A 16,951-nucleotide genomic window follows, 5' to 3' on the forward strand; every position below is an offset into this window, starting at 1 on the left:
TTTTTGCAATTTCCCAAATTTCTTAATTTTGGGTTCCCAAAAACAGGGGTTGTCATACATGGGATCGTGTTATGCATGAAAAATTACGATAAGATTTTGATGCATATTTTAGGGAATTCACAAAGTAAAATCACTTCCAATATGGGCTGCCCTATGCTAGGATCTTCCTGGAAATTTTAACTGATTTCTGAAAATTCCGCCCAGGCGCTATTTTCAGCAGATGAATCCCATATATGTCCGGGAATTTCCATACATAAGGCAGCCCTACCCAACCCTCTAGAGCAGATTAGGGGATAATATAAGTGAGGAGAGGGGCAAAGTTTTATTCTGCAAGCATAAATCCTTGCACTAACAGAATGAGGGCATTGGAGATGTACAACCCTTTGTTTTAGATTAGAATTGAACATTTTGAAACTAACCAACCACTTCTTCAAAAATGTCCCCAAAAGGAAATTCTCTTATAATCTGAGCTTTTCTGCTTTCCCTTAGCAGACTTGCAAATCTTAGCAGAAAAAACCCCTTTCCATCCTGGGGAATATGATATATTTTGCACCACCACAATTCTTCAAAGGATGCATAATTAATGATTCACATTCTTCTGTTTTCATCTGGGCCCTGATCAAAAATTGATGATTATCTTCATAGGTCATCCAATTATAATTCAAAGTAAGTATATCTAATAAAAGATTAACACAAATTTCCATTTATCCAAAAGACAAAAGCTATGTTAAGATTAAGTTAAGGGTGAGAGGTCGCAACAGTAATTTAAAGCTCAGTGTTTCACAGGCAAATTGTAGTCCTCTTCAAAGCTAAAAATTAAGGTGGGGGGAAGAATCCTTAGAAATTCTGAATTAATCTTAGCTGAAAAGAAATCGTGCAGCCTGATGCAAGGATTGGCTAAACTTGTAGTTTTCCTGTGTAATGACTTGTGTTTCAATGGCTAAAGTTAAGTTCCTGCACTTCAGAGGCGAAGCAGTGTCAGCAAAGTAGGTCTTGTGGTGACCATGACAACTCATGTCATGCTGTGATCTGGAAGCTACAGCTTATCTTCACCAACAGGGAATGGTTTAAGCACTTCTTTTCCTGGTAAAGCATGCCCATCTTGAAAACTAAGGCAGAGAGAAAAGATCTGTGACTGTCCCAATGTTCTTGGACTCCAGCTCCCATCAGCCCCACAAGCATTCCCCATGGTCACAGATTTTTAGACCTGGAGTCCAATAACATCTGAAGGGCCACAGGTTCTCCATCTCTGATTTAAATGTATAAACAACAAGCTGTTCCCATACCCAGATAAGCCATTATGAGAACTAGAGTTTCCTGAGTGGAGTGTTGGGAGCAAAGAAACAATGCTTGCTATAAGTTACCTGAAGCAGTAGAAAGTACGGTGGTACCTTGGCTGTCGAACTCCCGGAACGGTTCAACAACCAAGGCACGGCTTTTGATTGACTGCAGGAGCTTCCTGCACTCAATCAGAAGCTGTGGAAGCTGTGTCTGACATTTGGCTTCCAAAAAACGTTCGCAAACCGGAACACTCACTTCCAGGTTTGCGGCATTCAGGAGCAAAAACATCCAAGTACCAAGGCATTCAACAACCAAGATATGACTGTAATGCAAAGGCTACCTATCCTTCCCTCACAGATTCCTTCTTGAACAACTTCCTGTAGATTGCTTTTCTTCAGCCTTTACTTCCTTAGTGCTTCTTCTCCAAATCAGTTAGTGTTAGTCTTAGCCTCTTGATTCTAGGCTGCCCACATGTAATCCTGTACCCTGAATAGCTTTGTTTGCCATGAGTAAAAAACAACAACCTTAACCTTCTATATTATTTCAACCAGCAGCCTTTCCAGACTATCAACTTCCGCAGTCGATTGCAATATATATACCAGACTCCAAAAGGGAGTAGTGTTATCTGAAAACCAAAGCACATTTCCTAGCTTATGACCTTCCTGTAGGTATTTGGTTTGCCATTGTTGGGAAAGGGATGGTCTTGAGGTCTGATGCAGTCAGGCTCTTCTGCCTTTACAACATAAGGCAAGGGGGCAGCCTGTGGGCCTCCAGATGTTGCTGGCCTCCAACTCCCATCAGCCCCCGCCAGCAAGGCCAATGGTTAGGAATGATGGGTGTTGTAGCCCAGCAACATCTGAGAGCCACAGATCCCACAACACTGATTGAATGGGGTGGGCACTCCACATGGAAAAATGTCCACGTGAATAATAGATCTTGACATTCACAGAGAGGGGGATGTTCATGCTTATTGGAGTTACATGCCAATGAGACTAACCATTAGGTACCCAATGGACACATTAACTTAGATGTATTCATGTTCAGGCAGAGACTCTTGAGGGAACAGTGACATACCATCACATGTTCTATATCTACTATATTTCTTGAAAAGAGGGTTGTTTCTCTATCCATTTGTTCTCTCTGGGTTTGGACAAATGTTTATTGCCAAACTCAGCATAATGGTACCTAAGGTTGGGGGTCTACTTGTATATTGACAATGTGCTGCTGGATGCCATTTTAAATCAAGATAGTCAACTGAAACAATCACTTTGACATAAATTCATCCATTTGGGGGCATGGGGTTGGCCACCTCTTGAGATATCATCACCCAAGCTGGAGGCAGCAGTCTTTGTTGATGTTTGGATGACAGACACCACTTTGAATCAAAATGGCAGGCTGAAACATGGCTTTGGTGTGACTTCACCCAATTTGGTATGGCAGCCCCAAACTGCACCAATGTGCACCAACTCCTCTGCAGATTGTTGCCTGGTTTGGTGCAACTTTGCCCAGTTCAGTGTCATGGTACAAACTGTGCGGATTTTGTGGACTCTGGAGGTACGGTCACCAAATTTGGTGTGACAGGTCACAACTGTGCTTATTTGGATGCCTCTCAAGACATTGTTATTCAACCTGTCAAAAGGATTCCTGAGGTAAAGTGGGCAGTCTTTGCCTATCTTTGGACACTGGACACCATTTTGAATCAATATGGTGGATTGAAAAGTGACTTTGGTGTGACTTTGCCCATATGGGTTTGACTGTTAAAAACAAGAGTTCCTAAGGTGGAGGAGACATTTCCACCTACATTTGGATGCCATTAGATGCATCAGTGTGTGTGTGTGTGTGTGTGTGTGTGTGTGTGTGTGTGTGTGTGTGTTTGCAGTCCCGAACCTCACAAATTATACTATGCATTTAAAAATCACTTTGGGGCAGACGGGGGGGGGGGGTTCCTTCAGATTCCTGAGCAGCACTGGGTACTCTCCACTAGTTAACTAAATATAGTTCGGGAGAGGTGGAAATCCAAGGTTACTGGCTTTCTTTCATTCAACAGCTTCCATGTATTCTCCAGTTGTGCCTCCAAATGTTCTTGGTGGTGGTGGTTGTTCCCCCCCCCACACACACACACACACACACACACTTGGAAATGGAGTAGATCCCGTATCCGTCTACTAATCTTTCATAATTGGAGTAAACATTACTGTAAATAGAAGATGCTCAACTTATCTCTGACAGAATGTTAATAGGATTAACAGGCAATATGGAATCTCATTGCCACTGAGTGCTGTAATCCTCCTAATTAGAGTGGTATATCATGGCATAAACCCAGTGTTGTGATTTTAATGAGCAAAAACATACTTTGGGGGGAAATATGGGGGAAATCTAAATATTTTCATGTCGTCTTTGATTCTTCAGCAAAAGAGGGGGGGGGGTCCCTCTGGTTTAATCAAGGATGCAAATTCTTTTGGCGTTAACACCTGCTTCACCCTCTTTGAGTAAGCAATCCTGATGCTTCTTGTTGTACCTGAGGAGCAGATCCTTCACAGATGTATTTGGTCATTGCCAATATCAGCTTCTTCCCATAGAAAACAGCTATTTGTTGGTTACAAAGGCAGGAAATAGGTATATAAAGGAGAATTCCCTGGATGCCAAGATCCAGGTTTGGGGAAAGTACTCTTTGGTGAGAACCCCAGCAGAAATTGTAAATTACAAAATATGGAGCAAAGTAAAGTGTGGAAATATAGGCTGTTAGACCTTTAAAAGGTGGTGCTGTGGGTTAAACCACATAGTCTAGGGCTTGCTGATCAGAAGGTTGGAGGTTCGAATCCATGCCACAGGGTGAGCTCCCGTTGCTCTGTCCCAGCTCCTGCCCACCTAGCAGTTCAAAAGCACATCAAAGTGCAAGTAGATAAATAGGTACCGCTCTGGCGGGAAGGTGAACGGCATTTCCGTGCGCTGCTCTGGTTCGCCAGAAGTGGCTTAGTCATGCTGGCCACATGACCCAGAAGCTGTCTGCGGACAAATGCCAGCTCCCTTGGCCTATAGAGCGAGATTAGTGCCGCAACCCCAGAGTCGGACACGACTGGACCTGATGGTCAGGGGTCCCTTTACCTTTACCTTTATGTTCCTTCAAAAGTTTCTCCCTTCTCCTAGCATAGAAAAAGGTTACACATTTGGTAAGTTAAGAATGGTTTAAGTTAAAGTTTAGAAAGGTAACTTGCAACTTTTGTTCATTTAACTTGTGCACATTTTGCTTTAGGCACTTGGCTTTTTTTTTTCAGGGGGTGGAGAGCAAAAAAAAAGAAAAGAAAAAAAGCTTTGCCGATCCCACCTGCCATTGAGCCCAATGTCTTTTGACTACACACGATTTTGGATTTACACTATTGCACACATCATTTTCTGATTGTGGCTTCCCAAGGGCACCTGGTTGGCCACTCTGAGAACAGAATGTAGGATTAGATAGGCCTTTGGTCTGATCCTGTGGAGCTCTTCTGTGTTCTTATATGCTGTGTCCCTGTTTGAAACTGATTTGTTTTCAATGGATGCATTATCAAGAACAAAGTCTGCATTTTCAACTTTCCCCATCATGAAGCCGCAGAGGTGGGGCAATTGGCCCTGTTGAATTACTGCCTGTAAAGCAACTAGGAAGCTACCTTTACTGAATTGGACCATTGCTCCAACTAGCTCAGCCTTGTCTACAATGACCGGCACAAGCTCTCCCACATCTCAGGCAGCAATGTCTCCCAGCTTAACCCAGAGTTGCCAGGGATTGATCTTGGGGCTTTCTGCATGCAAAGCAAATATTCTGCCACTAAGTTATGGCCTTTCTCTATTCTGTTAGAGGCATGGGATGCCCCCCTTTACGTTGTGCAAATGTTGTGTATTTCCATCCTAATCTTGAAAACTGAGCAATAGAGTTTCATTCACACATAGAACATAACTCAGCATGTTGGACTCAGAGGCATTCCACTATAACAAACTGTGTGCACCCATAAGCATCAGGTTGGCCACTATGGGAAGAGAACAGTGGACTAGATCGCTCTGGTGCAGCTCTTCTTAGTTTCTTATATGTTACATTCCTGAATGAAACCTCGCTGTTTTTGGAAGGTCAAGAGGAGCACCTGTGTTTTCTGCTTCCCTCACCATGGACCTGCAGTGGTGGAAAAACTGAACCTGTTGAACTACTGCATGTAAAGCCCACTCTTAAAGGTGTGGAAGTTACTGCCAGGAGAGGGCATGTCTCCTTATGCCCTTTATGGTATGTCAGCCTCTTGCTTGCACATTTCCACCCTAATCTATAATGTGGAAAAGTCCTAAATAAATTGAACTGAAGAAGGGAGTCAATTTACCATCCATGCAACAAGTCCATACGGCAAGGGAACTTAGGGAGGACCTCTTGGCAGCAGTTTCACAACTCAAGCTCAGATACATTTCAGTATAACAAGCTATGTGCTGGATTGCAAATTCATTGAATAAACTTCAATTTGAGAATTGCTTTCCTCTCTTTGGGAGACATAGGGAGATAAGCAAGGACTTCTCATCATCTCGGGATGATGAGTGCCTGGACCCACAAACCACTTCTTTCATCCCTTGACCTTAGAGCTTTCCATTCCTCTTCCTTTTGAAATGGTCCAGAATCCGAGTTTTAGAGGGTGAGGGGAAGACTTCATTATCACTGTGTACCTCGGGCTTCATTGTGAATAAATCCAATTATATCCTAGTAATGAGACTACTGGATTTTAAAGTCATGTTTAATGAATGGTAAAGTGTACTCAAAAACAAGCTGAACAACTCTGCTTGCCCCAGAGGTCCTCAGAGATCAATGCGCTTAATTGGTTATGGCATAGCATAGAAGCAGATGTGCAAGGATGTATTGATCTAACTAGTTCCTCTGAATTAAAACTGGTGCTCATACGAGAGGGCCCAGGTGAACAGTAATTTCTTGCTATATGCCAGCTTTTTTCTGGATGCAACCAGTGAATACTCAAGATGCAATCTGTAGACATGTGGACACTTATGTCTCAGTGGTAATTGTAAAGCATTTTACAATGCACTTTTCATCTGTCATCATCATCATTATTATTTCATAATCAGATAACCATAAATGGACACAAAAAATGTTTAATTAAATATTCAGACAATACCATTGCAGAAGCACTTCATGGGTGGTATCCAACTAGCTTCTGCTAGTGCAAGGATTTTGGCTGTGCAAGAGAACATCCCTCTCCTCTCCTCTCCTCTCCTCTCCTCTCCCCATGTACCCCATAAATCTGTTCTGGTGGTCCTCTTCAGAGCAGATTTAGGTTGGGTGTGTGGAATGCATGTAAAGAAGAGAGAGGAGGAAAATTCCACTGCATAAGCAGAAACCCTTTCATTAGCAGAAGCGCTCCACTGGGTGCTACCCTATGTCTTTATCTGAGTGCTTATATCCCAAGCTCAATCACTGATATCTTCGGCAGGTGTGTCATTGGTTGTTCCTTGAGTTGGCAAGACTCATTTGACCTCAACATGAAATAGAACTGTCAGTGTCATTGGCCCAGTCCTGTGAAATACTCTGCCAACATAGATTCAGCAGGTGTCCTCCATCTCAACCTTTAAACACCTGCTGAAAACTCAACTATTCCATCAGGCTTATGCAAGATATTAAAAATAAAAACTAAAAAGCATCCAGATACCAACCGTAAGAAGCAGGAAACTGGGGCTGCACATTTGCCTTTGGTTTGATCCAGTGGGGCTTTTCATTTGAATCCTCAGCACCTTGCCAAAAAAGTACCCACAATCTCGGAGGCAAGCCACGAGTGCTATAAAATGATGCAAGATTTATTTATTGTGTTTATATCTCTTCCAAGGAGATTAATATGGTGATTATGGTTCTCTCTCTCCCCCCCCCACCATTTTCTCTGAACAACAGCCCTGTGAGGTAGTTTAGGCTGAGGTGTGGGGAGTGGGGAAGAAAATCAATTCAGTTTCACATTTAAAGCTGAATCTATGTAATTTGCACGGTCTGAAATGATATGCAAAATGAAGCACAGCTCTTCTCTGAAGTCTGCACTGCTCCGAATTTTGCAATGTTTCCCAGTCAAGTACTGTGCACCAAAATGCAGAGTGCAAAGTGTGCATTCAAATGCATATATTTGTGAAAACAGCATACAAAACCACATTTTAGTAGGGGAAATTGCAGAAATATATAAATTGGGCCAAATGGCATGCAAAATGTGTACGTTAGGAGAAATTTGCACTAAAATGGTGATGGATTTTCAAGAGGACTTAAAAAGCACACACATCATCAGTAAATGTGGAGGACTTAACTTAAAACAGGAAAAAATGAAAAACTAAGGGAAACCAAAATGGACAAATCTGCCCACTCCTAATTGAGACTGTGTACTGCCCAAGGTCTACTTCATGATTGACTGGGGATTTGAACCTTCATCTCCCAGGTCGTAGTCTGGCATTCTAACCACTATTCTACACACTGTCTCTCAGATCAGATAAGACTTTATAGTATAGTTAATGCCAAAGTCCAACTTGTTGCTTCCATTCAGTCCACTGTTCTTGCATTCACTTCCACCCTCCAGCACATGTTCTCTGCAGTGTTTAGTCCCCTGGTGGCTCTAAATAAATGCTAAATAGTGCTTGCAGGGAAAGATGATTAAATGAAATCACTGTCAAGTCAGTTTAGATTCTAATCACACGGCTCAGTCTGTTTTATATTCTATTTACACTGTTGCCGCATTTCTTTAATCCAGCAAGCTAGCCTGGTGAATAGAAGGAATCAGACTCAAACACCAGCTGGAGAATGCTGGATGCGTTATGCACACCACCCATGCTCAGAATTGGCAATGGCTGCAAGCACACTTGAGAAGGAACTCGGAGCTGGCAGAAGCAACAGCCAAGTGTAAAGGAACTGTGATGGGAAATGTGTGCATTTGTGTGCCTAACAATATGAGCTGTTACATATGGACAGGCACATCACAGCAGCAAAATGCATGAACCCCAAATAAAGTTGCAAAAGAAGATAGACTTGCAGCTAATCAAACTATTAAACTAACATGTTCTATTCAACAGGTGTATTTTCCCTTAAAGGTGATCATACAGTGCCATCTTCTGATCAGAATTTTTATTGCAGGAAGTATACTTGAGGCTTGGTGTGGTGCAATATTCAGTATTCACCTGCTTCATACATAGGACATTAGAAGCAAAGGATTGTGGGACTTTCACCCAGGGTGCCCTTCTGGTGTTAACAGGCCCATCTTCCCTGATCATTGGCCATGCTGCTTCTGAGACTCTTTTCCCAGATGCATTTATTCTCTTCAGGGCTACAACTTTTAGTTTGTTGATCAGTTATATCCATCCATAATCATTGTTAATGGACTAGAACGAGGCTCCTACTTAAGCAAAACAAAGATTAAAATAATAAATTTAATCTGAGCAGGCATGGTGTCATATCCAACATTCTGTGTTCGCTAGCACAAGAGTCCTTGCATGAGCAGATGGCAGAGATTAAAAGGGGCACAAATAAAACCAATGCAAGAGGTATGCTAGCAGAAGCTTGCTTTGATCCTTATTTATTCATTCATCAGCTCATTGAGTTTCTATCCTACCCTTCCTCCCTAGCAGCTGATTCTTGTTGTGCAATCCGCCAATCTTTGTGTACAGTGGTACCTTGGTACTCGAACGGCTTGGCTCCCGAACGCCGCAAACCTGGATGTGAGTGTTCTGGTTTGCAAACGTTCTTTGGAAGCTGAACGTCCAACGTGGCTTCCACAGCTTCCAATAGAGTGCAGGAAGCTCCTGCAGCCAATCGAAAGCCACACCTTGGTTTTTGAACCATTTCAGGAGTCAAATGGACTCCTGGAATGGATTAAGTTCAAGAACCAAGCTACCACTTTGTTTACTTAATTGTGGTAATTTAGAAAGCCCTAAATAATTTGGGCCTGCAATACATTAAGGAAGATCTGGTTCCCTTATGCTCTGCCTCAATCACTGAGGAACCTCTGAGGGGGCACTACAACCTACAGGCTGAAAATACAACTGCAGCACTACAACCTACAGGCTGAAAATATAACTGCAGCACTACAACCTACAGGCTGAAAATATAACTGCAGCACTACAACCTACAGGCTGAAAATATAACTGCAGCACTACAACCTACAGGCTGAAAATACAACTGCAGCACTACAACCTACAGGCTGAAAATATAACTGCAGCACTACAACCTACAGGCTGAAAATATAACTGCAGCACTACAACCTACAGGCTGAAAATATAACTGCAGCATTATTGAAGAACCCAAAGGCGAAATACTCAAAAAGGACATAAGGGGAAGGTAAAGCAAAGAGGGGGCACATCTCAGGGTTCCCCTTGTCCCTGAGGTTCAGGTGGCTTTTATTAGGGACTAAGCCTCTAGTATGGGAGGCCCTGCCCTTCAGAATTCTCTGGTGGTAGAGGTTTGGCATGAATCACTTCTGCCTTCTTTTAGATGTCTTCTGAAGACTGTTACTCACATGTGTCTTTGCAATGTGAATCTATTTTCACCAACCAGTATTTATTGGTGCTTTTCCTGATATTTTTCCCCTATCGTTTTTATTGCGCTTTTATTTCTCTTATTGCAACTTTGTATTCTGAATACCACATTGTTGTGTTTTTTCACGGAACTGCAGCCCATAGATACGCCAATAAATAAATAAAATAACTAAAATTTGGGATAGAAAAGCCTCAGCGAATGAAGAAATACCGCTACTAGAATTCACCAGGTGCAAAACTGAACCGTACAATTTCAAACGTTTTCAAAAACCTTCTTCTAGAAATTCTGGTGGCCCAACCTAAATCCTCCCTGTGAAATCCATTCTGCATTTCTTACATCTATACTCAGGGATGGCTAGCGTAGTGCCCTCCAGATGTTGTTGAACTACAGCTAACATCATCCCTGACCATTGACTTATGCTGGCAGGAACTGATGGAAGCCATGGCTCAACAACCTCTGGAGAGCATCAGTATAGCTATCTTAGTTCTACGCGCTCATTTTTTGAGACACCAGGAAACCTTCATGGTTTTCTCACACACCAGTGAGCAGTATCATCACTTCTGCATTCTTTCCTAGTGTTACCAATCCATGTCCTACAATCAATGGTTTGAAGGGGAGGGGGGTGAGAAATGAATAGGGGTGGTTTTTTTTTCAGCCCAGAAGACTAACTCTGCTATTTACTTGAAGAGAACAAACACAACTACAAATGTTTGCTCTCTGTATTATCAATGTTGTTCAATAATTCAATGCACTAATCATATTCATGGACACACTGTGCAATCTAGATGCCTCTTCAATTAATTGTTCTGTATCCAAGATCTGAAAGAATGTTAAACACTTTCTAAAGAAAAGGGATTTAACCAGCTCTTCCCAAGTGATTTAGAACAGAGTTAGGCAGGCAGTAGGTTTACATGGTGAGACTTTAGCTGGAGTTTACCATTTTGTTCTACGGGGGGAGTGCGGGAACATATTTGAATATCCACCGATACATGCACACATGGATATAAAAATCATGCATGGGTGGCAGGGAGATATATCAGGGAGAGAGGCCAGAATTATTTTCCCCAGTGCACTTTTCAGTTCAATTTTTAGTTCATTGATCAGTTATTTCCATCAATAATTATTGTTTACAAGCTTAAATGAAGCTCCTACTTAATCAAAACAAAGATTAAAAGATTTCATTTTAATCAAAGCAGGCATAGTGTCATATCCAGCATTCTCTGTTCACTAGCACAAGAGTCCTTGCACTAGCAGAGATTAAAGGTGGCACAAATGAATCCGCTGTGACAGATACAGTTGCAGAAGCTTGTTTTTCATTCTCTTTTTTATTCACTAATTCACTCAATTTCTATCCTATCCTTCCAGTCAGCTGATTCTTGCTGTGCAATCCACCAGTCTTTGGTGATGTGATTTCTCTTGCACAACTATGTCCAGCCAGCACAAGTATGTTGCTTGTCCAGGCTCTCACCGCATGAAAAACTCGGGCTAATATTTCTGCAAAAATCTATAATGCTCAGATAAACATGATGCTTGGGTGGAGGTGAGGGTTAAAGGCACTTCAGGTGAACTGCATGGCTATGCAAGTTAAGAGGTGATCCAGTGAGCAACACACATCCTGCTCTTTGCTTTAAAAGATAAGGGTGCGCACAGCTTTAGCACGGCGAGAGGAATATTCAGACTGGGCGGGCAAGCAAATAGATGCTCCTCAGAGTGAGTTGGTTCTGAGCAGTCCCTTCGCGCTGGTGCTGGCATCTCCAACTGTAGAGGCAGAGCATAGCCATTGTGGCAAGTAGACATCGACAGCCCTGTCCTCCATGGATTTGCTGAATCCTCTTTTAAACCAAACCAAAATAAAATAAAAAATTCCTTCCATTAGCACCTTAGAGACCAACTAAGTTAGTTCTTGGTATGAGCTTTCATGTGCATGCACACTTCTTCAGATACCAGTTAGGTTGGTGGCCATCACTGCCTCCTGTGAGAGTGAGTTCCACAGTTTTAACTATTCACTGTGTACTTTTATTTTGTCTTTCCTGAATAGTTCAACATTCAGCTTTGTGGGATGTCCACGAGTTCCCATGTCATGAGAGAAGGGGAGAAACTTTTCTCTATCCACTTTCTCCACTGAAAGGTTTTAATCGGTGCTGGGGAGAAATGATACAGTGGAAGTGAGTTCCAAAGGGTAGGTGATGAAATAGTCTTTTCAGGAGGCCCTCTCTTGCAGGACACAGTGGGCTTCATTTGCACAAGGGGGTGGGTGGAGGCTGAATACTAAAGGAGGTGGAGCCCAACCTAAAACTAGGTGGGGCCAAAGGACACATCTGCACACATACAACCCATTTAGGCTGCATTTCTGTGGTATTCCTGTCATTTCTTTACCTGTTAATTTGTGTGGTGTGTTGTTGTTGTTTTGTAATATTTGACATGACACAAATGCCACCTCTGGAAATCCAGTGAAACCTTGCAGGTGTTTCGTGCTGATTTCTCCGTTAATCGTTTCCAAGTGGGGGTGGGGAACCAATTTGCAACTCTTCTAACTTGGAAAATCGTGGGAGTTTTGTGTTGTAGTTTCCCCCACGATTTTCTGATCATGCCACCATCACTCTCATATGATTAAATTTGGGGCGGTACCCCGGTATACAGTTCTTCCCCACCATTTAAATACTGTAACAATAATCAGAATGTGATGGATCAAAATGCCACAGCTCCACAATGCAACAGGAACTGCGGCATAAAAAGGAATGTTAGAAAACAGGTCAGGGGATGCTTGCATTATATCCAGGCACCCCCAAACTTGGCCCTCCAGCTGTTATGGCACTAAAATTCCCATCATCCCTGACTACTGGTCCTGTTATCTAGGGATGATGGGAGTTGTAGTCCCAAAACAGCTGGAGGGCCGAGTTTGGGGGATGCCTGCTTATAACCCACAAAGACCACATCTGAATTCAGCTTCATGCATGCCCATCACAACAAATGTGTTCAGACACACATATTCCCACGCTTTCCCCCACCACTCATCTGTTTCACGAGCAGCTGGGCAGCATAGAGAGAAAGAGATCACAAGGAAGAGAAATTGAATCCCTCGCTGCTACTGTTCAGATGACAGGGGGAAACTGGTGGAGGAGCAGCCACCGTTTCAAGAACCACCACTAAACCTCAGCCTAACTGAGACACAGCCTAGCCTTCCTTCCAGGGTTGTGAGCGTAACATGTATTTGTGTTGGTGAGCACACATGATGTTGGTGTCCGATTAAAAAAATCTTTCCCCCTTGGTGCCCTTTTCTTAATTAAAGTCCCTCCTTCCTCACCCCATCCGTCTAAAACTTTTTACTACTCCATCTGAGAGAGAAAGTGCACTTAATGAAGAAATTACTTAGAGTGGGGGTGGGAGCCCCTCCTGCAGCTTTGGTCCACATGCAGAACTACACAGCTGCCATACAGATGCTCTTTACCAAAACAGAAACAAGAGTCACAATCACGGGCATGCATTGGCACACCTAGTTTGGTCCTCAGTAGTCCTTACACAACAATCTCTTAAAGTAGGCCAGAACCAATGTCTTCCACAGTACAGGCTGAGATACTGTGGTTGGCCAAAGGCAATGCAACGACCTTTGGACTAGACGGTAATATAAGCTCTGTGGCTAACAGCTCATTTTCCAAACCAATGTGCTGCACTGGCTCCAGCATAGGAGCCAACTCCAAGTGGCAGAGGTCCCTTCGTCTCTTCCGATAAAATATTTGAGAGGACAGCCTCTTCCCCCCCCCCAGGTGATGGGCATTGCCACTCGGATGGCCCCCAATATTTTATTCAAGTTAGTACCCCTTGTGACTGATATCCTTTGGTTGCTCACCAAAAGCTACTGGAAAAGCATCCCTTCTCTCATTTGATTGTTCACAGCAACAGATACCGTGAAAAAGAAAATCACATCGTAGCCAAAAATATACCATGAATTCTTTGTCAGAGAAAGTAGACTTTATTTCAACTGCATGCTGTACTTGCTGCACTATAAATATAAGGTATTTTTAATGTTTGAATGGATCAGTATTTTTTTATTAAAAAAACGACAACAACCACAAACCCTTCCCTCCCCACCTCCCATATACTACCCACCCCGCTAAATACTTCCATGTTCTGCACCTTTTCCCCCCTTTTCTAAGTCCAGCAAATAGTATATTATTTTAAAAATCATTTATTTAAAAAATTGCACATTGACAGGGTTCAGAAATCATTGTCTGGTTTTTTTGTTGTTTTTTTGGTAAAACTTTTATTTCCCCCCAAGTCACAATAACTTTTTAAAAGGGAGGAAGTCAACTTGCAAAATTATGTGGGTAAACACATATGATTCCAACTGTTTGTTTGTTTTTTAAACCAGACCAAGCTTCTTATATACAGTGTAATATTCCCTTGCTTATATGATGGCAACAGGTGAAATAATCAGAAACACACACACACACTGTATAGATTGGCACATGAAAGGAAATATATCTGCATGTGCTTTGTTCTTTCTCTGGGGGAGCTGAATTATTTCTAAAATTCTTCTCTCTTTTTTTAGGAAGACTTCATTGTTTTCCTTAATAACGGGATGATTACATACATCATGTGCTTATGAGGTTACACTGATGACAAAATATTATACTGGTACCTCAGGTTATGAACTTAATTCTTTCCGCAGGTCCGTTCTTAACCCGAAACCGTTCTTAACCTGAGGCGCACTTTTGCTAATGGGGCCTCCCACTGCTGCAGCGCACCCGGCGAGCAATTTCCGTTCTCATCCTGGGGCAAAGTTCTCAACCTGAGGTACTACTTTGTTTGTAACTCAAAGTGTTTGTAACCCAAGGTACCACTGTAACTTCATTTTAAAGCAATAACTGCTGGCAGTGTTGAGCACCAATGTAGGGATCGGCAATTAGAAGACCTTGAAGCAAATCCCACCCACCACTTGGCCCCTTAAGTTGTCAACCTTACGGCAGGGCCGTGGCTCACTAGTAGATGATGATGATGATGATGATGATGATGATGATGATATTATTTCTGCCCCGCCCATCTGGCTGGGTTTCCCCAGCCACTCTGGGTGGCTTTCAACAGAACGTTAAAAACAGAATAAAACTTCAAACATTAAAAACTTCCCTAAACAGAGCTGCTTTCAGATGTCTTCTAAAAGTCAAACAGTTGTTTACTTCCTTGACATCTGATGGGAGGGCGTTCCAAAAGGTGGAGCATCTGCTTTACATGCAGAAGGCCCCAGGTTCAATTCTCAGCATCTCCAAGTAGGTATCCAAGGAGGCAGAAACCCAGCCTGAAATCTTGAACAGTTGCTGCCAGTCACTGGCTGCATGAAAGAAGGCAGGCAATCGGGAACTGATTGAAGGCAGATTAGGGTAAGGGGGTGTCTGCCACTGTGCCTACCCTTTACATTTCAGGGTAGCTGGTATGGGGGTGGGGAACCATTAGTTGCCTGGGACACTGGAGAGCAGCTGCCAGTCAAAGTAGACCGCCCTGAACTATATGGACAAACAGTTCAACTTGCTCTAAGGCAGGCATGTCCCACAGGTAGATCGTGATCTACTGGTAGATCACTGGACGTCTCTGGTAGATCACTGGCTACCCCCAAAGAAACTCAGCAACTTTGGCTCCCCTAAAAAAGCTCTACATCTTTGCGCTTGAAGCCCCCAAATCAGGGCTTTCCTTCCTAAAAAAAAACAAAAAACTCAACTTTTACCCAAATCCCCCAAAACATGGATGACTTTCCTTCCTAAAAAAAGCACAACAACCTTGACCTGAAACCCCAAAAAGGGGGTAGATCACTGCCAGCTTTTAACTCTGTGAGTAGATCACAGTCTCTTGGAAGTTGGCCACCCCTGCTCTAAGGCAGTTTTCTGTGTTCCTATATTGGAGCCTCCCCAAGATTCAAATGCACAGAGGGAACTCCTGAATACTTAGGTTCCCTGCATTCACTTTAGTAGATCTGCCACTTTTCTTGGATTCTTTTGTCATGGGGAAAAGTCATAGGCCAGTGATAGAATGCTTGGCATACAAATGACCCCTTCCAGTTAAATAGACCTCTGGTTAGCATTGTTCGCAATGATTCTTGCCTTGGAGAGCTGCTGTCAACTGGAGTGGGAAATACTGACCTTTACACATTCATATCCTCAGAAGAACACACCTGCTGCCCATTCAGTATAAGGAAGAGGAGGGCAGAAGAGCACACAAGTATCATCTTTCCATGTGCCCAGTGATGGCTGGTGCCCAGTGGGACTGATAGGGCAAAAGGCAGGTTAGCCAGGAGTAGATGGAGACACAACTGATGGCAGGCAGAAACAACTAATTCTAGGTTTTGTCCTCATCCTCCTCCATACTGAGTTTTTCAGGGTCAAGACTGAGAGTAAGGAGGAGGAGAAGGAAGCAGGTGATTGTGCCAACCACCTGGACTGGGTGCAAGTAGGAAAGCAGGCAAGTGGGGGCTGGGTGAGGGCAGACTGAGGTTGATGGGGCAGGACCCCATTTGCCCTGATGGAACAGCCTCCAATGGGAAGAACATATCAACATCTCATTAGGGCTGTGAAAGACACCCTGCCAAAAACCCTGGAGAGCTGCTACTAGTCAGTGTGGACAGTACTGGGATGGAATGGACTAGCGATCTGACTCAGTGGAGAGCAGCTTTCTATGTTCCTATGTATTTTGCCCTTTCCTTTCCACAGCAAGTGCTCGACAAATCACCTTCTTTACTATTCAGCATCTTTTGGAATTAAAGTGTAAACACACTTATTTTAATGATCTGTAGTTCCCTGCAGCACACCAGTTCTGAACTTAACAGAATATTTATCGGAATGCACCACAAGGTTTGCACCCCACAGCTGAGGTCGCAGGCTTGTCATATCAATATGATATACATAGTTCCCCCGTGTATGTTTCATTCCGCAAATGCGATTACATTAATGCCACACTGCCAACAGGGTCTTGACCCACGGCCATTATTCCAGAGGAAGCAGAATTGGTTCAAAACGGTTCTCACAGATGGATTTGCAAAGGAAAGACAATTCCGAGAATCATCGGGCATGTGGTGATTAATATAATAGCAGCTGTGCGGTTTTCAGCTTATGTTTTATGTGCCATCTTCATTAGAAATCCTTCTTTTTGAGAGAGAGAGAGAGAGAG

This window comes from Lacerta agilis, chromosome Z, assembly GCF_009819535.1.
Source record: "Lacerta agilis isolate rLacAgi1 chromosome Z, rLacAgi1.pri, whole genome shotgun sequence".
NCBI classification, from domain to species: Eukaryota; Metazoa; Chordata; class Lepidosauria; order Squamata; family Lacertidae; genus Lacerta; species Lacerta agilis.